At 34.0% G+C, this 23674-nt stretch overlaps 1 protein-coding gene across 3 annotated transcripts in view; it reads left to right on the forward strand.

Moving 5' to 3' along the window:
- spidr (scaffold protein involved in DNA repair) overlaps window positions 1-23674 on the forward strand; it is a 389881-nt gene that overhangs the window by 154532 nt on the left and 211675 nt on the right. The gene's annotated exons all lie outside the window — the stretch shown is intronic.

Below are 23674 nucleotides of genomic sequence, written 5' to 3' on the forward strand. Positions count from 1 at the left end.
AAAACAGTGAGGCAGAAAAACTGCATACAGTGCCAATGCATTGCTTGAATCATCATAAAACATTCATGTTATATCAAAAATGTGAAAACTAGTGTGTCCACTGATCAGTAAATAATATATTTGAATACAGTGGTTATAATCAGTTTTCTCTGGATCAGTTGCTTTAACTTGGACTATAACTTACAACAAATACGAAGACATCAGCTTTCTTTCAGTATTATAATAGTCTAGGAGGTAACTTGATAGTGTTGTATTTCATAAAAATGCTAAATGTTTTAGTTTCAATGGAGTATGGTTATTTTGGAACTGTTGATAGAGTAATATATGTGGATGAAGGTTGTGTTGACTATGGTAACTTTCAGGGCTGCATTATTATTTTTTATTGAAGTATCTCTTCATAAAGATTAAATCTAACAGCTTTTCAAAGTACCATGGATTTGATACTTGTACTTAACCTTTCAGTAACTACCCAAGTGAGAAAGAAGATGTCAGCTAGCCATTAACAGTAGACCTTTCCCCTCAAAAGTACCTACAAAAATTCGGCAGCTACCCCAGTCCAATGGTCAAACTTAAAACTCTCACTGCTTTCACTTAGAAATATAAGCCTCAAGTACCTAACAGGCTAGTTTATATATTGTGTTAATTGCATTTTCATAGGTAAAATACATTAATCTACCATTTATATTGAGAGTGATCTCTCATTTAAAAGGCATTTATGTATGCCTAGACCTAAAGTGTGCTTTTCAGCTTGACAAAGTTAACAGTTGTTTACTTCTGACCAGCAATATTGCTGCTTTAGCAGTTTTTTTAGACCTTAAAAGTTAGACATTACCTCTGTGTGCATTTTTTCTGTTTTACAAAAGAAAAGAACAAAATCCTCTAAACATGAATAATTTTAGGTAGTTACGAATTCTTCACTATTAGCTAGTGCATTCTTGCCCAGTCTAGACATACTTGACATGTTTTCAGTCATTCTGTAAACAATTGTAGGAATAATAACTATATGGAAGCTGGCTGATGGTATGATTGTGTAGTCCAAATGAATGCCTAAACTTGTCAAGCTGTAGGTGAGGTAGAAGATATAACTACCATAAACATGTGTTAGCTGTTTAAAATAGGAAACACTTTAATATGCAATAGCTTCATTTTTCCTTCAAATATTTAACTTATATAGAAAGCACAAGTTATCCTATGTATGGTGCCTAGTGATTACAAGAATATAACACCTTTCTTTCTGTGGAGATGGCAGTTAATGAAGTTTATATGCTGTTGAATTAGTTTGATTATCCTTGAATTACCCTATTTTTATTTGGGTCTTGTTTCTAGTCATGTTTTTGCAATCAGAAATTAAAATGTATATACATTATATATATACAACCTGCATTACTTAGGGCCTGTATTTAAATTTTTAACCAGTTAAACATACAGTTTTAAATTACTTTTATACGTTTTACAAACTTCCTCATTAATAGATAATTTACTGTATTTACCAGTGAAACTAATATGCAAGAAAACAATATAAATGAAGCAATTTGTGTACAGCAAAATCAGTGTTACTTTGTTGCCAGTAGAAAAATCGCAAAATTTCAATCGTCTATTTATTTATTTTATTTCATTTCTAAATTACCCATGTTTTCTTACCTGATTTTAATTATTAAGCAGTATTGTTTCTAATCTGCTAACACAAGGTGATTGGGTACCTAAGAAGCAAGTGATTTGCGATGTTAGAAGAGAACCATGTTGGGTGATAAAAATTGCATTGACTTAAGGGACCCCAGTAGCCATAAAAACATTGTACAGTACTAAAGCCAAACATTTCATCTCCTGATTTCTTTAGTCTTCATTGTGTAAGTCTTAAACCATCTAAAAGTGTTTTCTGTTTAGCCTGTTTTAGTTGATCAACTTTTTATAAAGGTTTATACCTTTTGTAAGGAAACTTGCTAATAAGGTGTTTAATATATTACATATGTCATATAAATAAAATAATATATTACAGTACATAACTTACATTGTGTCAATTACTTACAAATTTAACTTCACTGAAATGTAATCTTTAGAGTTTTAAAGTGTCTTTGTGTAGTATTATTCAGAAGCTATCAATAAAACCTACTTAAATGACAATAAATGAATATAGTTTTGAAAATGATAGCTTAAAAATATAGCTTAATTTTGAAGCACATGAAAAACATTTTCATGTGAATATTGGGTTACGATACATAGTTTGCATCCATTATCTAAAGCTGGTAAGAATGTAAAGTAAAAGGTACAGAAGTTGTAACTTGGGCACTTTCTAATACTATTGTACTGTATTTGCAGAATGTAAAAATAAACATAGTGTACCTATTGCATGCATTAAACGTTTTGTTGCTGTTTCTCATCTAAGGTCTTTTTTTGCACATTATTGCATTTCACATTATTTTATTTTTACACAAATAGGATGAAAATCCTTTTTATTTAGGTTAATTTGTTTGTTTACTTTTTAAGTCAGTTAATGACTGTTCGTTTGTTATCCTCATAAGGAAGAGAATGATGGAGTAGGTTGTGATTAAGTGCATATAGATCTTAATTATAAGGTTCAAGACATTTACATAGCAGTCCATAATGCTTTTGTCTTTGGAAAAAGTAGCATTAAATGCACATTGCAGAGTTATGTGTTTGTTTCAAGCATGGTGTTGGTTTTCCACATTAAAAATGTGCTCACCAGTAGCTTTGTATTGCAGGGTGGAAATAATTTACAAGTTTACATTGATTTATTGCAGGCACTTCAATTCACAAACTCTCTTTCACTCATTGGAGGTTGGTTTGTGGTGAAATGAAAGCATTCAGGAAATACACAATTATTTTTGTTGATAACACTTTAAACAAAGTAATGCCTTTGTTTAACATGGCAAGAATGCAAAAGCAATATGTAGGCGACAGGAAGTTTTCTGTGTGGGTTTTCTTATTTTTCCATCTTGTAACTAAAAAGCAGTCTTTCTTTCTATCAGTACTGTTAGGTGTAAACGGCCAGAAAACAAATCTATACATGCTAGTTGTGTCATGCATTTAGTGTTCTTTGTATGAATAAGTAGTAATGTACAGTATCTATTGGATTTGTTTCCACAAGAAAACAAGTTAAACAAAAGCATTCATTTAGTCGCATGTAGAGGTGGAAAAATCAAACAGGCTTATGACATGATATGCTGGGCTGTCCTTATCAAAGCATTTCTTTGCATTCTAGATTTGTTGGCACTACTACTACAGTACTACAGTGATGCACTGTTTAGTGCTGCTTAATTACATACTTTGTGCAGATCCAAGCTTGGTCACTATCACAGTGGATTTATCTCCAGATGGACCATTTGTGTTGATATTAACATTACCAATATTGAAGAACTTACATAATAAAACACAATAGGGTTAGTAATTTTATTTTTCGTCAATGAACATTTGAATTTTTTATAGCGAGTTTGAATTTATTACTTTTTGTATTGTACCATCCTAGCTTATCATAAACCAAGAATGAAATGCACTCAGCAACTGAAAATAATTCAGCCAAACAGAAAGAATGCAAATATTCTGAACCCTTATCATAATGTGAAGTTTATTAATCACACTTAAGTTATTGACAAGTTGTGTGTCTTCATACAATGCATGTGCAGAAGCATTGTACCTTTTTATAAAGAAAATCTAAATTAACTCAATGTTTTTGGATAAAATGTTTTACAGTCCTAGAAACTGGAAAGGCACAGAATTTTAGATATTTTTGGATAATCTGTTGCCCCAGTTTAAAATAATGTATACTTATTGTATTCTTAATATATTTTTGTAATAGCTTGATTAAAGTTGTAAAACTAAGTTGTGTCAATGTTTTGAATGATGCAAGTTTAGATAATAAACTTTCTCTATTCCCCTCTTGAATGCATCTCTCCATTGTGTTCCATCATTTATATCTAAACTGCGCCTTTATTGACTTTTTGATACAGTTTTCTCCAAACACTTAAAATTTCTTATAATACAACATTAACATATCTGTTTTTTTTTTTTAAGAAGTAAAAGTGCTTTAAAGAAAATTCACACTTTTGTGGCTACTGACTTTTCTTTTGGTGGCTAAGTAAAATAGTGGAATAGCTGAAAACCTAGCATGAACTGAATCATTACAGATGATCTGGACAGAATTCAGACTTGTGGCAGGTGAAATTTAATTTACGTATTAAGTTTTGCGTGAAATAAGTAAAAATGTTAGATCTGATTTCACAATGGAAAGCATACTATATGAAAGGGCTTATAGGGGACTAATTAATGTTTAAATTATTATGCTTTTAGAACAATAAGTCAGGCTTTGTTTTTAACAGCAGTTACCAGTAGAGGAAATGTTCTCAAACAAAGCCAAAATTTTGTATCGAAACGTCAGTCCTGTCTTTTACCAAATCCTTAAACTGTTAGACATATTTTAAAAGCGAAGTACATACCACCAGACAGATTTATTTTTTATCTGCAATCTTAGATAACAAGAAGTACATTATGCTGACCTTTTGAGCTGTAATGGTACAGAGTACACATGTCATGTACTCCCGGCTGTCCTCCATAGCAACACCCTGACATACCAAGACAATAATGGTATTGCAGTAAGTGGTGATTTATTTTTAACGTTACGAAAACTATCTGAACCAGAAAATAAACATTACATTTGGATTGTCCAACATTAAAAACCCAAATACAGCCCAAAATAACCATGAAGGATATTAAACAAGATCATAATCAATTCAAATTGAACCCAAACGATAACACACATCCAGGTGAAATACAGCAGTTATTATGAAGATTAATAGAATGTTAGGTTACATTGCATAATGTGTCTAATTGAAATTGAGAAATGTTCTTAAACTTTAAAATTTACTATTGAGGCATCATCTCAAATATGGCTCTGCTATCTGTATTATAAATAAGAATATAAAAGATCTACAGACAATCCAGGGAAAAGTAACTAAACTAATTTTAGGACAACAGGGAATGAGCTGTGAGGAAAGATTGAATGAATTGAATAAGCAAATGGAGGTTAATAGGATACATATAAGAGATTTTCAGAACTATGAAGGAAATTAGTACGGTGCCTTCTAGCTGATGCTTTCAAGTGAATAAGTACATTAACAAGTACATAAAGACAAACATGGAGGCTGGTTAAGGGTTAGTTTTCAACAAATTTTGGAAAGTTTTCCTTCACATAGAGAGCCATAGATATGTGGGTTAAAACTCAAATAAGGTCAGATTTCTCAAACCTTGAGCTACAGTTTCCTAGGTCCTCTAAGGCAGTGGTCCCCAACCTTTTTGACAGCAAGGACCACTTTATTAGATGCAAATTTTTCCACGGACCGGTCGGGGTGGGGGGGGTGGGGGGCAGTTTTATACACAGTTTACATAACATTTCTATTATTATTAAAGTTATTAAGCAGTTCGCATACGTTTGCAATCTGAGATTTTTCTTCTTTTTTTGCATATAACAAAAACATATGCTTTACATTTGCCAATCCAACAGATTGCACATCACAAACATTAACACTGCAATCTTTTTTTCGTGTCTGCCATTTCTATAGGAGGGTGACAATGAGTTAAATTCCAATGGATGTTTTTCAAATGTTGACAAGCAATAAGCAAAAGGAATCAATGAAAACCACAGACAACAAAAACAGCTAAAAAAAAAAAAAAACTGTACGAGGAAAGTTCGAAGAGAGATTTTTTTACAATGTTTCTGTTTGGGGATCGTTGTGCAAACGTGCACAACTGAGCTGCGACTACAGATCTAATTGCTCTGTGGATGATTCGTTCAAGTATTTCAAGGTCACTTCGTTGTAATGAAAGCATCTGTTGAATGTACTTCGTAGTAACGTGATTTCTATAGACTCATGTCATATGGGGAAACTGTTGGAACCATAAAAATACTTTGTTGTAATAGTCTCTCACCACGGTCTCTCTCCTCTCTCTGCACCGCTGCAAAGCCCCGCCCGCCAAGCGTTCTGAAAAGTCTGAGTGAGTCGCCGTTGCCGGCAGTTCTCTCGCGGCCCGGCTGTCAGACGGCTGCGGACCGGTAGTGGGCCGCGGACCAGGGGTTGGGGACCCCTGCTCTAAGGAACTGTCTGGCCAATCAGGCAATATAATCCTTATAAACCTTGTAGTATCTCCTATAGTATCTCTAGGTTTACCTCAGCCTCCGGAAGGTAAAAGTACATATAAATTGTGCTTGTTGGAATCTTGCATGTGATGTTGGCTGCTACTTTATATGAATTAGAAATCACGGTATTAAGCAATATGCATTTTATGTGCTCTGTAGGACTATTGGCTGTTGGATGGATGTTGTGGTATAACTCTAGATTCAAGTGATAGGTCTTTTTCAACCAATATCTATCTACGTGATGTAATATAACTGACTCAGAATAAATACATGTGAGTAAATAAATGATTTTATCTCATTTTGGTGAAAATATATTCACATGTACTTAGTGACATTCGCTAAGCCTGACTGCTGAAATTTCAGTGGAAACTGCCTGTGGGTCAAAAGTGTGCAGTATCATCAAATGAAAGGCTTGCATCAAGGCAGTTCTAGTGGTGGGACTATTGGCATGTTATGCAAGAGCTGCAGAATAAGGATGCTGAAGTAAAATAAGAAGGTTAATGCTACAAAAGACTTAACTATATAGCGTATGCCTTATTTGGCTGTATTGATTCCCCCTGCTATTTATTCTTGTTAAAATTTAAAAAAAAATTAGTTTGCTTTACTTTTCCCATAAGCTATTTTGCGAGGATGTGCATTATCTACCAAGAGGTATCCTATTGCATAGCAGTGAATTGTTTATGTAATACACATAAAACAGTTTCCTAGTAGTTTTGCATTATTTTCCTGTTGTGCCCATCTCATTACATTTGCAAATGGGTTTGAAATACAGCAGGCCATTTTGTATTATATGATAAAATCTTTATTATAAATACAGAGCAATAAGGGGAAGAGTTTACATTCTTAGGCTACCCATGTCTGTTTCTCATCAGTCATAAATGGGCTCCATTCTGTTCTGAAAAGCTATAAAGTAAGTATAGGCTCAGGGAACATATTCATCCATGAAGGGCATTTTTCAGTTCTACACAATCTCTTTATGTAGAGAGGTTGTGGTGAATGTGTTAGTGTAGAGTGATAAACGAGAAGTTGCTAAGTGAACATTTGTTTATAGTGCATAAAGATTTAGTGGTTTGGAAAATACATTTACAAATACTGAACCAGCTGATTTAGATTTGATGGAAGGCTATAATTACAAGTATTTTAACAAAACATTTAAAAAACATTGTTTAAAAAAAACAATGTGTTCTCAGAGTTCTGCTTTTGAGCACATTGAAACTGTCCCGACTGTGGTTGCAGTGATGGTGCCAGTGCTTGCAAACGTAAACTGATATGAACTTGTTACTGTTTACACTGTATGCCCTTGAGGAAAAAAGATAAACTTAACAGTTTCTAAACATACTTTAGCTTGCATTTATTTTCAGTTGTGTCGCTGATGGTTTTTAAATTTTTATTTTTATTTTTTCTCGCCTTTTACACATTTTTAATATTCTGGCTTTTAAAAGTAATTTTCTTAATATTACAAAGTACAATATTGGCTTAAGTGTCCAAAAAATGCACAAGTGCTCTAAAGCTAAGACCTTGAACCTTGAACTGATTGACTGAGTCATACACTTACTATGCATTCTTTTTAATCTGTCCTTCATGTGACTCAGTTTATGTTTGCACGTCATCATAGTTCACAACGCTGGTTTAACCTGTTTTTAACCACTCCTGCCATGTGGAAATGAACAGTGTTAACGTCACACTGCAAGGGGTGCTGGCAGGCTGGGGAAGAAAGTACCTGAAGTACTTTATAAGATCCTATTTTTTTTTTCGTACCATAGACATAATATCTCCCTGTCATCAAAAAGAAATAACAAAACATTTTTACTTTTTTTGTGCAGTTGTTTTGAAGTTATTGGCTCCTGACTTAATTTGTTTCTAAAGCCACTATTCTTTGTATTATTTAGTTAGTCGGTTCACAACTACATATCTAGGTATTTTTCATGTAATCCCAATAAAGACTATAGATTTACCTTTTTTATGTATGTGTTTGGTAATTTATCAGCACTTAATCCAGATGTCAATCCATGTGAGCATATGCATTTTTGATGTTTGGGTGCCTCTTATTCAGTTTGTTCATTGTATTATAGTATATATTTCTGTTCACTTGATATAAATGTTTACAACTAAAGGGTGATGGAGAACATTTTAGATTGTCATTACTTTAGAAATGAGCATAGACCCTGTTGCTGCATCTACTGTGGCTTTACCTGTAAAGACATAATAAATCAAACATCAAATGTGCCTCCACCACAATCAGTTTACACATAACATGTAGTTTACTGAAGTAAAGTAAAAACATTTATGTTGCTAGTGTTAATTTCAGCAAATCAGCAGCACAGGGATAATGAAGATTAGCAGATAGCTTATGTTAGTTAGTACCCCTGTATGCGCAAAAGAGAGGGTAATGTGATTTTTTTTTTTTTAAAAAAACTTTAAATCTTTGTTTCAGGGGAGCTCATTGTTGTAGGCATTTTACAACTTGGAGGTTGGTGCTACTGAAATGATGAACCCCATTGCAAGAACATTCTTTCTAATATAGCATGTCAGGTAGTCTGCCATTTTCTGTCTATCAAAAAAAAAAAAAAATCACATTTGCTTTGCAATTGTTTTAACTGTTACAGATGTACTAATCTTGTCTGAAAAACATCCAAGGGAATTTTTTTTGTTTAATTTATTTTATACCTTATCTAGGTTTTTTTTTCAGATTGCATGGAAACCTATCAAAATGGCAGAAAACTGTGTAAATATTGAGTTATTTTATGTGGAATGTTGGCCAGTATGTATTTGGGAGGATGGAGGATGAGGGTATGCTGGACAAAAAGAAAAATCACTCTCAGGTGTCAGGATCTCATTTTGTTTTTGTGTGAGAACCAGCACTTCAGCATGGTTCATTATGTGGTAGTGAAGGAAGAGTGTTTATTAGTTGAACTGTAAAGCAATAGGTGCAGTGTTTTACCTGGGGTTATTATGATTTTTGGCATGGTCTAATTTTTATAATTGTTGCAGCTGTTTAATTGACAATTGTATTTATTATCTACAAAAATAATTTTATATTGTATAAATAGCTTAACTGCACAATGAGAATTCAAATTGTTTTAGTAAAGAACATCTTGAACAGATGACCTGACTGTAAACAGCTTAACTGCATAATGAGATTTCAAATAATTTTGAATAATATATCTGGAACAGATAAGCTGGCTGATTCATTAAATGCACTGCAGTAGGCAAACAGAATATCATTCTGTTGGATGAATTTGTTCTACTGCAACACTTTAACTTGGGGGGGGGGGGGGGGGGGACGGCGGAATCTGTGCCTTGGTATTAATTTTGCAGGTTCATATGAAGTGCTTTTCACCTATGTAGGTAGGTATCATTCAAGCATCTTCCAATTTTAGTGGAAGACACCAAATGATTGCATGTTTTAGTTATTAATGTTACCTTATGAAACAAGGATTATGCTGAGTGTTCAAATCAAACATCGTCAGCAGCTTGATTTAATATATCTTTGAAGTAGTTTTCAATATTAGCTAATTGGAAAACATTTTAATGGATTAAGTTTCTGTAAAGTATCACATTGTCTTTTGTAGCAAAACTGGGTGTGAGAGTTCGGATAGATGTAGAATATAACAGTCTACTATTATTTCGGAGGGCATGAAGTGATATTACTCAAGACTTGGTGAGTGATTACCAGAGAAAAATTAGTAAGATTTTAATTATTTGTATAAATAATGGAAGCATAGCTCTTAAAAACATACAAAAATGGAATTACACGGAACAGTATGTGATGAATTGCTTTGCCAGAAATGTTACTGTTTCTCTTTAACAATGGTCTTTTCTTAGTGCATTTGTTAAAAAATAATTTCTATCATAGTAATACTCAAAAAATCATTTAGGATAAAATTGTTCTGGAACTCTTAAGTATAAAATAATATTGTGTGGTTGCTTATACTGTAGAATAGTGAGTGGCAATCCTGAAAAACATGTTTCATGGTTGAGAGTACTGTATTCTGTTTAAAGTTTGACTGCAGCTTGGACAATGATTGAATAGTTAATTTCAATGTATTCACCTATTTTTGAGTTAATAGGCATTGTAATTTCTTAACATGTCTGAGCTAAGGAGAATGAAGAATCCAAGAAAATCAGCAGTTTCACAGGTCAGTTCTATGAACAAAGCCATAAAATTGTCAGGAAAATGTCATAATGGCCACATGGAATGTGCAGTAATGTTGAATTGAGTGAACCTATTGTAAGAGACATGGGTTAATGAGGAATAAGTGTATGATTCCTTTGATCGTTTTCAGCCACTGTTTTACACCAGTGGAGCAAAAGGGGCATTTGTGTAGCAGTAAAACAGCAGTAAACTGGTCCATGACACTCCTCTAGTGAAAACCTAGCTTTGTGTAACTTTTAGGAACAGGACAGTATATGCAATTTCAGGTGTTTACGGCATTGTTTGGCTCTGCTATATGTCTGAAATAATGTCTGTGATTTGAGTACATTGTGCCAAAAAATGAATAAAATTTATAAAATCACTGCATCATTGCTCTTCATCAACATATATGTAATGTCCACAGATATTTTGTCTGTTTTTAAGATCTGCATCTCCTTTACCTGAAATTGTAGGTGTAAGCTATATCCACCTGAAATTTTAAAGTTCACCCTTATGTGTGCATGAGCCATATACAGTCCCAGTATATTCCTGAAATGTTTAATCTGGGACATTTCTCTGTTCTATGTGAAAAATATTACTATTATTACTTGTTATTGTCTCTCTTTGAGTATTGAAATACCTGTTTAGTGTTGGCTTTGAAACTGCAATATTGTAATATTCTTGCATGTAACAAAGAGGGAACTGATTGTCATATATTCTGTACTTTGGACATTGAGTGTAGTCAATGCCCTTCATCTTTAATATCACATTGCACAGTTTATCTAAAGTCCTGTAAAGCATGAAGCTTTCATTTTCAAACCCTTTTTAATATTTTTATTTGTATTTAAAAACTTGTTAATGAGAATATAAAGATGTATTCCTCAAAATTTTAATTAACAATATAAAGACCCAAGCAGTAACTGTCTCTTAAATTATTAAATTGTAAATATGCCTATTCAATTTTAAATGGCTAGAGATGTGTGTAGACATCCTGATACACATAGTATCTCCAATATCTGAGTTCCAGAACAGATTAACTTGTGGGATATTAAAAATATTCACATCCTTTTATAAACATTAACATCCACTCATTATATGTCCATAAACATATTTTCTTGTTTGATATAATCTTCTGCTGTAAATACAGTCATTTGTTAGCATTAAAAGTTTTTTTTTTTTTACAACATTTGTGCAGTATGTATAATCTTAGCATGACTTTCTCATTTGGAAGAAATCTGACTGTCAAGGAAAATTAGGCTCTTGGTAAGGAGTTATAGATAGAGTTTGAATTTGGTGATGTTTTGTCAGTGATCAAGTGAAATGCACTCTTAGGCAGAGGCAAACAAATACCTGCATTGGTAGGCCTAGTGGAATGGAACACTTAATTCCATCCATTTATTCTATTAATTCATCCATTTTTTTCCTCCCACTTTTAGAGTTGTGAGGAGCTGGTGTCTATTCAGGCAGCATTGGACATAAGGCAGCAAAAACTCCATGCATGTTTGCACACCTTCTCACACCAGACCAATTTAGAAAGAAAAGTCAATCTAACAATTGCAATCAGCTGTATCTTTTTTAAAATCTTTCACCAAACAGCGGCAACTAGATCATTTCATTAACTCATAGCTGAGTGTATGTTGTTTCTACATTGTGTTGATCCTACTATGAGATTTTTTCATTATTTTTCTTATAATAAACCACTACGTAACTAACTTTGCGTGATATACGGGCTTCGTGAAGTACAAGTTATCAATGAAATTCATTTTTCTTTTATTAGCATAATGTTTTGAAAATGGAGCAAGTTTTAAGGTTTATTCATTTGTCACAAAGCCAGTACTGTGATATTTTCCCTCTGTGTTTCCTAAAAACTCTGATCTTTCTGTTTATGTTAGCAACTGGATGTTGACATTACTTTAGTTGTTCCAGGGTAACAGCATGTTGATGTTAGACTTCACCCGACTTTGTTTCTTTGAGAAATGTGGCATAGCTCTTAACAGATACACACAATATAATATGAAAAGTGTAGCATAAATCTGCACAGATGTGCGCACACACTTTTTGTCATTTTATCTTAAATGTTGTGTATTTTATAAATATCATAAACTCTAAATTTGTGTTTCCATTCTCAAAACAGTATTACACTAAAACTCTTTGCATTATTAAAAACTTGCAACTAATTTGCTGTTTGGCAGGAAATGTACAATTGCTGTCATTAACTGATTTCTTAATACATATAACGAATATCCTGTCCAAAATATTAAATGAAACAAATTTTTTTTTTTTCCAAGGAGTTTTTTTTTTTTTTTTTTCCGGGAGCCAGTCTTCAATAAGGCATAAGTCCACACTAGGAAACAAATACACTTACCCAAACTCACACAAGCAAGTTTTTGGGATATGGCCGGTTGACAAAATTAACTGGCAAAAAAAAAAAACAACAAAAAAAAAAAAACAACAAAACAAAAACTCAGAAACATGGGAAGAACTTGGATGCTTTACTTAGAGTGTGACTAGACTGTGATCTGTACTCATCTGATGGAGTCTTGTGCAATTTGTGACGCAGCAGCAATTGCCATTGTGCCACAAGTCTGCCCCCCCCCCCTTTTTAAAAAAAAAAAAAGTATTAAGACTCTAAATGGCCACAGGTATGATTTTTTTTTTCTGAACTTCTGTCCTCAAATGTATGCCATAATAGTCTGTACATGGTCTTACATGCTGTTACTAATCTTTGGCTACTTCCCATTGTCCATACACATACTTGCTAAAGCTTATCCCAGCATCATCAGGCAAAAGGCAGGAAACAGTCAATTAACACTACACATATGTGTTTGAAATATGGGAGAAAACTGGAACATACAGATGAAATAGTCAAACTCCACACAGACATTGACAATGTGTTGGATTCAGACAGAGGAAGCTGGATTAGCTGAAGTATCATGGCTAACCATTTCATATCTTCTCTGTTCTGATAAAAATATGTTTTCCCAATCTGTACCTGCTTGTTTTGAATGATATTCGGGTGAAATGATGATCAGTCTGCGTTGTTTTTGTTTTTTTTTTTCTTCAGCTTTCTAAAAATATGAATCTGGAAAAAAAGATTAATACACTTAAAACTCCTTCGGTAGTTAATTGACGTAATGTAATAGTGGAGCAAACATGTTCATATTTGTTTTAAAAAAAGTTTTGTTTATAAGTCTAAGCATCGACTTTGCTAATTTGAATATAGGAATGTGGTATAATTTAGTCTTAATATTCTGAATTAAATGTTACAAAAATAAATGAACTGGTGATGGATTTCAAACATGGCAAATGAACACTGTCATCTCTGTACAGTACAGTGCACCACTGTTTCCAACATTCTGAGAGGTGAACATATCTGTTATGGCTAAGAAATCTATTCAGAGAGTGTGCTTTCTAAGACAGTTACAGAAGTCTGGAGTCTCATGAGTAGTAACAACTATTTTGTACTGGTACATTAGTTAAAGTGTTTTGACCTTCTTCAACTCAGTTTCATATAAAAGTCTCTCTGCTGAGAACACGAAGTAGCTTGAATGGTGTGCACCACTGGTAAAATTATTGGCTACAACCTCCACACTGGATTCACTTTGCAGAATAAAACATCAGGAACTTTTCTGAACTGTCATACTTCTCCCACCCTTAGGTCATTCTCCATTTTCCTGATAAATGTTTTAGGTAGGTCACTACTGAGATTACCAGATTTTATAATAAACTTAGGTGTACAAGCTCAAGGTTTTGACTTTAAGAGTGATCTGCAATAATTTGATGAATATACTACATGTTAATGTGTTTATGTTGATTTGGTTGGTTGTGGGCTGTAACGGAAATGATCTCTGTTTGTATTAATGTTTTATTTATATTGTATGGGTGTCACCAATAAAATTGAATTAAACTGATGTTGATATGATAGTAAAAGATTTACTTTCTTATTTACTTATTTGTCTTCTTGACAATGATTTCCCCAAATTTAATATTAATTAAGCATATAATTGTGTAATGGCTAAGTGTTTAAGATAAAAAGTTGTCAGATTAATCCTCTCACTTGCTTTGTGACCTTGAGTAAGTCATTTATTGTGCCTTTGTACACATTATAGAAATATGTAAATAGCTGTTCTATTCTGTGACTGTAAAACAGTGAGATGCTTTTATAGTAGTGTCCATTAGTGTTCAATATAAAAGTGTATTTCAGTATATGACACAGGTTGTTTGTGATTAAAGCAGTCTATTGTGGATCAGAATCTAATTTCTTTGGAAATGGTTCATAAATGTCTTCCATGGAGTATAGTTTTGTTTCAGCATCACTTGTGAATTGTATATTGCCTATTTTTTTTGAAAGGCAGAGTGCTGAGATAAAGCTGTAAAATGTTCATAATGAGAGTCGCAAAGTTACAGTCAAACAGGATATTTCATATTATGCTAGTTGCTGAATATGAGTCTGAACCATTATATGACCCTACTCAAATAAAATGTCAAATATTCAAGTTTATAATTGTGTAAATAATCTTATTATAATAAATAAAAATTAAGTAGAGAAAGAAAAACAATGATTATATGATGTTTAAAATGTGAAAAACAGACTCGTAGTGTAGTAGATGGATAAGCTGGTTGATATTTGGTGCTAAACTGGATGCAGATCAGATTCTGCCACATTAAATGTTAATGAAAAGTTGCTTTTTTTAGTATAACCTTCTGTACATCCACTCCAAAGCACACTTGAAGGTCTTGAATGTGTACTTTTGCATAATGCACACAGTTTGGTCATCAGGATAGTGTAAAACTATATCACAGTGCAACTTCGCTATCCCTCTGAGCACTGTTAAAACATAAAGAAATGAAAGTTGTATCACAGTGCACAGAAACTGCCTAAAAAAGAATACTCAACAAAAAGTCACATTCAGAACAAGAGGGTACATGAAAGGGAAGCTGCTTAAAAAAAGTGACACACTACAAATATTTTCTAGTGATTTCAGTCATAGCTTTTATTTAGGAACTTTTAGGGAGTCACAGTGTAGTGTAGTGGTTCCCAAACTCTGTCCTGGGGACTGCAGGTTTTTGTTCGAACCAACTTCTGTTTTTATTTAGACTGCTAGCCTAATTAAGTGAACTGTTATCTCTCAGTTTCTGTATTTTGGGATCAATGAAGAAATTACAAAGTAAGTGTATTAATACATTTTAATACAAATAAAGTAGTTGTATGTAGATTTTATATACTGTATGTGTGTATATATATATATATATATATATATATATATATATATATATATATATATATATATATATATATATATATATATAATATGCCTTTCCATTATTTACTAATTAGTGAGTCTGATGCTGAAGCAATGCAGCTTTTCATGATTTAGTGTTGTTTGCCTGCTTTACTTGTTTTTAATTGTCACTATTAAGATACCGTGAAGGGAGCAGGCTACACAAAATTAGGAGAAAATAATAGGAAAACAACAAAAAAAAGAGTTAAGCATTTAAAGCTACAACAAAAAACAGAAGTATTTCTAAATATCTTCTAATGTAAAAATCATACAGCTGTGCTTTTCTGAATGCAGATTAAGAGAAGAGGGAAAAAAAGTCCAGCTAACTAAATGAGAGCAATTATTATCAATTATTAAAACTTTTTATAAATCTGATTGGAACAAAAAAAACTTGAGACCACAGGGGTTCCCAGGACCGAGTTTGGTAACTACTGGTATAGTGTAACATTCTCAGTAACTCAGTCATATTGGTCTTCTAATTGCTATAACAAAATCAAACAGACATAGGAGCTGATAACTTATGAGTTCCTAGCCAGAAGTACAGTGCAACCAAAGCAGCCACTGGGAAAATGCAAAATGGGTGTTTTAGTACTATGCAAACAAGAAGTTGCTATAGTATATCTGATATCTCATGTTTGTCCTACCATGACAGAACAGAAAAAGAAAAAACAAGGGCAAAGACTATGGTTGAGCTCATCAATCTTGGAAAACATTTGCAGAGCCACTGGTGCTGTCAAGGAGCAAACTAAATGGCTATCAAAATGTGGCAAACTCACAAAACTGACCTCCTTAAAGCAAAGAGATCCAGCAATTGCAGTCGTTAAGTTTAACATACTCACTGACTCAAAGCTATGTAGTGTGACTGTTGACAATGCAGTCCCATCCAAATTAAATTTTACTGTTACCAATTGTTCCAGATCTAATTTTGTAGTGTGTATATATGTGTATATATACAGTATAATATATATATATATATATATATATATATATATATATATATATATATATATAATATGTCACAGGTGGCTGGGGGGGTGACCTGGCTGGGACACCCCGGAGGGGGGCTTACACCTCCCTCAGGCCACGTGGGGGCGACCGCCCTGGTGGCTATGGGGACCACGGGTGCAGAGCTTTGAAGCTCAACCCTGCGTGGTCACCGCCAGGGGGTGCCCCAGTGCCTTGGGAGCCCTGGACCTCAGCATTTCCGCCACACCCGGAAGTGCTGGGGGGAAGAGGATCGGGGACACCCGGAGTGTTTCCGGGTGCGCAGCTGGCACTTCCGCCACACTGGGGAGTGCTGGCAGAAGATTGTCGGGAGGCACCTGGAGCACATCCGCGTGATTATGTTGGGTGACTTCAATGTGTCTGGGTCATCTTCCACAATATATATACTTTTGCAGAATTGTATAGTTTTGTGACATCATTTGTCTGATAAAGACTATATAATCTATGCTAAATACTCTGAAACAATTTTAAGACTTGTTAGAAACAAAATCTGTATGATACATAGTTGTAAATTATTTGTATGTAATTGTTGTTTATCATAAGTGGCCTTTATTTCTCTTTAAAGTAACTTTCTTATGTTAGCTTATATAGCATCTGCTCTATGCTTCCTGTAATTCAATTGCTTGTTCACATTGCCTTTAGATATTATTGTCTTTGTTTCTTTGTTTATATTTTTTTAAATTTTATTTTTGTGATGCACTGTAGGTTGCTGCTTGATGTGAAATCATCAGTTAGGACTTCTTAGTTGGTGCCCCATTTGTGGTTTCCCCCTTAACTTTTAAACTTTGCACTAAATAACTATACTGTCAAAGAAATGCAGCTCTTTTGGTAAGATTGTTTTCTGTAACAGTGGTTTTGTGGGGGCTCATGCCATTTTCAGAGAGTTTGAAATATTTAGCACAACTAAGAATAATTGGTGTTTGACTTCAGCATTTTGAAGCTGGTTTGATAGATCAAAATGTGAAACAATTGCATCTCTAATTGACACATAATCTTTTTGCATCTCCAGCATATGTTAAACTACTCTGGGAAATGTCATATATGTAGGCACATTTGTAAACTTGACTGTACCAGAATATATTAAATATTTGGGGTATGTTAATAAAGTATAATCAGTTTTTATTTTATATATCACTTTTCATAAATTACACAGTTATTAGGCCATTTACAAAGCAAACAACAATACAACATAGAAATATAATCTAATAGGTCAAATTACAATAATAATGATGGAAATTTCCTAAACAAATCACATGTAAATTTAGGCTTTGGGAATACACCGTGAACATCTTGGCATTAAATCAAAATGAAATGCAATTAACTAAATGAATGTCAAAGTCAACATTCATGAAAATTTAATAGATTGCATAGCCAGTTTCAGAGTCAGTGCAGTAGGAACACTAAAATTGTTTTTATGTATAAATAAATATAAAAATTGCAAGTCTATAATGGAAAATGAAAAAGGTCAGTTTTCAACTGCACTCTAAACATAGTGATTGATGAAACTAAGAATTGATCTTCTTGCATATATGGAATTGAGGTTAATGAAAATACATGATGTCAGGAGTCTTACAGGGTAGCAGTGAAGGTTGTCATTGGGGGGAATTTTCAGTTAACAGCTTTGCATGTTAGCTGCAGCATATCGGTGCATGATTATATTTTGAGCAGGTCACCTTTGCAGCTAAACCAGTTGAGGGAGTGATGCATTGATTATATTTTATTTTGAGTCTGGACTCTGTCAGCAATATTTTGACTATGTTGCATCATGTTGCTACATTATTTCAGAAAACTATTGAAAAGAGAACTGCTTTAATGCAAGAGAAATACAGCACAAGGAGATGTAACAGTGTATTCTTACAGAAACTGGAAACATCAACATTGTTTTATTGAAAATAAAACTATTTACACCTTAATCTGAAAAATAAATAACTAAACTCTTTTCCTAGAGACAGTTTGGAACATCAGAGAGTACCTGGAATCTGAATGACCTATGTAGCCTACTCAAGATAAGCTCAATGAAGTTCATTTGAGCTGTCATTTGGTTACACCTTGCCTGATGAAGGGGCCTTAGCTGCCTCGAAAGCTTGCATTTGTAATCTATTTAGTTAGCCAATAAAAGGTGTAATTTCACCCTTCTTTCTCCTGTATCAATCTATGGCTAACACGGTACAGCACTCTACTGCTATAATTTGTTGTCAAGAAATTGTGATCCAAACCAAAACCAAGAAGATAGGGGTAGTTATCAAAAGAAGAACTAATTCCTGTCACAAGAGTAGATATATATATGCCAGGCTAGGTATGGAACCTTCGTAAATGCTGGAATCCTTGTGCTTGCCCATTTTTCTTACTTCCAACACATCACCTCCAAGAATTGACAGTTCACTTGTTGCCTAATATATCCCATACTTTGACAGGTGCCATTGTAGCAAGATAATCAATGTTATTCACTTCACTCCACCTGTCAGTAGTTTTAATGTTGTGTCTGATTGGGGTGTGTGTGAATGTTTTCTTCCAGTACATCTAATCTTTTTATCTCTGGTATGGTTTAATAATTTTGAATCTGTCGTGGCGAAAAATTGTCACCAAAAAGCCTTTTACCTGAAATGAAGGCTATTAGGAGACTCAGGATAGGCAAACAGAGTCTATAATTTTATTGCAATAAAAAACAAATAAAAATAACACGGACTCAACCCAATACGGCTAAACTGAGCTGAGCCCTGAATAGTTCCGGACTCAAAACTTATATAGTAATTTCTTATCATTCCGACCTCGCTCAAATTAGCTCATTTGCTCTTTTCTCTGACTCCGTTCTGCACCTGCCCAGCCGATACCTCAAGTTCACATAGGAACCATTATTATCTCCTGACTTTCCCTGCAGCTGGCTCCCCGGTATTTTTACTGTCTATTGTTCATTTTTACTTTCTGTTTTGCTAATTTCTATTGGCCTTGGCTGGGCAGAAGTTCCTTCTTCCATATTTGGGCTTTTTTCTTATCTCTTCCCCTTTCTTGGCTGGCATGCTAGTGTATACTTGGTGGCTCAACGCTAAGCTTTAATTAAAAAGAAATATGGCATGTGCTTTTATTTAATCATTTGCTTGGTAGACCTGACTTGCAATAATATCTACACTAAGGTTAATGCTTATATATTTCTCTATATTTATTTATACTAGTACATGAATATACTAATTTTTGTTTTCCATACATTACATCATCTTGACCTTGTATCAATGCCTTTGCTGTTTCTGCGGACTCACTATTCCAGCTGGTTTCTCACGTACCTACCCTGACCATTCTTCTGTATTCCGTTAGTGGTATCATTCCTTGCTTTCTGGTCTTCTAACTAACAGGTGTCCACATTCCCCCTTCTTCTGTCCTCAGGTAGTTTCTGTACATCATTCTCTTTCTGTTCTATTCTTCCTTTCCCAATATTGGTAATTTTCCTTCAAGCTTTAACTAGAAAATGCAATATAACTAATGTCTTTATTTAACTATTTGCTTGCCATATCTTATTTTGTCATGTCTAAATTAAGCTAAATCTATTGCTTTAGAAGCTGTTAATTACTTTTATGGTTTTTTTATGCTAATATGCTATTTATGCTAATATATAAATTTTTATCTTCCATATTACTTGATTGTACTGTGCCAAGGGAAGCTTGACATCTTTCATTTTCAGCTTTTCATTGGTTTATATTTGCATGATCTGTTAGAGTGCTTTAACCATCCAGCCATCTATATCCTGCAGTCATTTCTCCTCCGGTTAGTATCTGAGTAAGCTAGAGTCTTTCTCATGAGCAACAGGCCCCAGCTTTGTCCAGAAGCATATTCAGTCACACCAGATCAAATTAGAGTTACCACTTAATCTAACATCATGTCTTTTGATTGGAAAGAAAAACAAACACCATTAGATCATGAAGAACATGCATAGTACATACAAAAGGCAACTTATTCAAGAGCTATATAAGGTCACTTTGATTATGACGCAGCAACACTATCTACAGTATTACTCTATTTAAAACTATAAACATTTGTTCATATTTTATCTTCCATTTGTCAATCTTTGTATTGTTTGACTCTGTAAACATTTATTTTTTTGGTAAAAATAAGTTATTTACATATTACAAAATACAGTCCACAACAATACCATATAACAAACACAGTCATTATCCATTTCCATGTTTTAACTGAAACCCATGTTACTCATCTATGTGTTGGTATAAAATCATTTCCCATTAATGCCTTATTCCCCATTTCCCAGTACCTACTAGCCTTTCCATATTTCTTTAGCAGCTGCAAAACTCCACTTCTCAATATCCATCTTTATTTTCTTTTCAAGCTCCTTTTCCAAAATCTTTTTACCCACTGCACATCTTTTGTCACAAACCTCTTTATCATGATACCCCTGGCATTCCATATCTATGTCTTTGCTAGGGTAATAACAAGCCATATAAAAAAGGCCTCCCTTGAAATTTTGCTGTTTCAAAGTAGGCACTCCTGTTTTTAAAATTAACCCATAGGACAAAAAATGAATCTGTTACCAATATCAATAATCCTATCACGTTCACCCACATGTCTTCTGTCCACCTGGGCACAGTCTGGTCTTGGATATGTCCCTGTCTGTGTCAAACCTTGCCTTTAGATCTCTCCCTCATACATAGTGTTCCCCAGACCATTATCCAGTTCAAATCCTTTAAAGTATTTTCCAGCCCTTTTGGCTATATCACTGTCCATAACCCCATTCACACTTTATTGTCAGACTCTACCTCTCCTCCTTTGTACACCTGATAGCTTTCTTATTTTATGTATCAGTCCAGCTTAAATTTCAACTTCCACCACTGTAGGGAGATGGAGCCTGTTTTTACATCATGTTTCCAAAGTAGTATCTAACTCCTGATAGGACATAGACCAAATACAGCTCACACTTGCACCCACATCAATGTTCATCCTGGCTTTTAAAGTCACTATGTAAAATGTAGCCTCATTGATTGATTTTTTTTGCTTGGAAAGGTACAACATCTTGTGGTCAGTATGAGTGTGCCTTCTTCAGCAGTGGTAGTGGCCAGCAGCCTCGATGAGTCTCACCACAGTCATCTCCCTCAAACTCCTATTCCTCACATCCCTACCCAAACAGCCCCCAAAAACTCCCCCATCTGAACTTTTATCATTCCCTCGAACATCTCTCTATGACAGGTTTATTACAGAGTTTCTCTTTCTCTTTACCACTTCTGCTCTTTATGTGAGTTTGTCTATTTCCATTCTAAAATGAAAGTCTGCTTCTTGAATGAAAGTGGTAGCATGTAGAATTGCTATTGATGAAAATGCTATTTTTTCCAAATGTTTTAAGTGTTTCATAAATAAAACCATCCTTAAGCTGTGATGTTGTTGCTGCCAGTTGTAAGAGCTAAGAAAATTAAAATGTATACTTGCAATGTATACTCTTCTAGACATTGAGAGATGTTTTTATTGGCAAGTTTAAAGTTAGGTCAGTATACAATATATTTCTAATAAAGGCTTATTATTATTTTACGATTTCATGGCAGTATTCATGACTTTTTCTTTGCCTTTAAGTTTTCATTTGTTGCTTCTTGACCTTATAAATGTAGGTCAGAATTCTGCTGACTTTGCTGTATATCTAGAACAGAAATTTTGTTTATGTACTGCCAGATTCTAAACATTTATAGTTCTTTGCAGCCTTTTTCTTTCTAAAGGTTAACGGTCTTTATTGGTGATATATTTCATGATGTATATTTTATGATTGTACTAGAACAAATTATATATATTTTATGATTGTATTAGAACAAAATGTGAGTGACTTCTGTGCAAATGTAATAAACCGAGTCTAATGTAGGCACCGTGGCCCATACAGGTTAATTGCTACTGAGCTAGGCTGCAGACCTCTGCAATTCTGAATCAGATCCAACAGGTTTGAAAGTGTTATTTTTATGATGATAATTTATTTAACCTACACTCAAACAGCTTTCAGCTCAAAATATAATGAGTGTTGTTGAAAGAAAATTAAGAATGATTTCATAAATGATAGTTTTGAGCAAATCTTTTACATTTAAAGAAAATGATAGGTCTTATATAATCTTCTTTATTCACTTTGCCTTGCAGACATTATGGCCCAATGGCATAGGCAAATCCTTAAGAATACTTGAGTCCGATTCACTCCATGACCCTGATGTTACTTTAAAATATATAATTTTTAAAACTTTTCAGCTCCTTCCTTATAAGAAAGGACAGAGCAGGCTTTTCTTCTTAGGAGGCTGCATTTTTTTAATGTGGGCAATAGCATCCTTCACATATTCTAATACACTGTGATGCCAGTGCCATTTTCTAAACTATGGTGTGCTAGGGCCTCATTTATAAAGCTTGTGCTCATACAAAAAGAAGCTTGAAATGTGTGTACTCAAATTCCCATGCAATATAAAAGAAAACTTGACAGAGGAATGTACACATATTCACTCAACTCTGCCCCATGCATACACAACATTTCAGACAAACCTTGAAATGAACAAGCAGGGAAATGCACCCATACCAGCTAAATGATGAGTCACGTGTATAGTAATTCATATTACTGAACTGTTATAATAATATGTGTTGATCTGACACCTCAGAAACAATGACTGTGATGCACAGACTACATTTAAGTTCCATTTTATTAGGGCAAATGCTATGTATTAGTACTGAAGAGCTTTTTAGTTTTTTGTTAGGTTGTATCAGCCATCAGTTGTCACTTTTTCGGGACCTGGCCAACAGGCCGGGAATTCTCAGCCAAGCTTCACTCCATCATTCCTGTTGTGCTGGAAGCAATTAACTGACTGGTGAGACACTACATCCATTTTTTTGTATGGTGTGGGTGTACATACATAAAACAATAAATGTTTTTGCCAACATAAAAAAGGAAATCTGCTGTAGTGCCCAATTCTGCTAACGTAACCAGAGCACTTTACTGCACCCATATTGCAATAAGGGCACCTGGTGAGAGCACAACTGCTTTTGATAACTGTGAGCAGTGACATTTTATTAACATACAAGTCATTTGCAATGCCAAGATGAGACTGACAAACATTGTGGTTCAGTGCCCTGGGTCAACCCATGATTCAT

This window comes from Erpetoichthys calabaricus, chromosome 6 (genome assembly GCF_900747795.2).
Source record: "Erpetoichthys calabaricus chromosome 6, fErpCal1.3, whole genome shotgun sequence".
Taxonomy (NCBI): domain Eukaryota; kingdom Metazoa; phylum Chordata; class Cladistia; order Polypteriformes; family Polypteridae; genus Erpetoichthys; species Erpetoichthys calabaricus.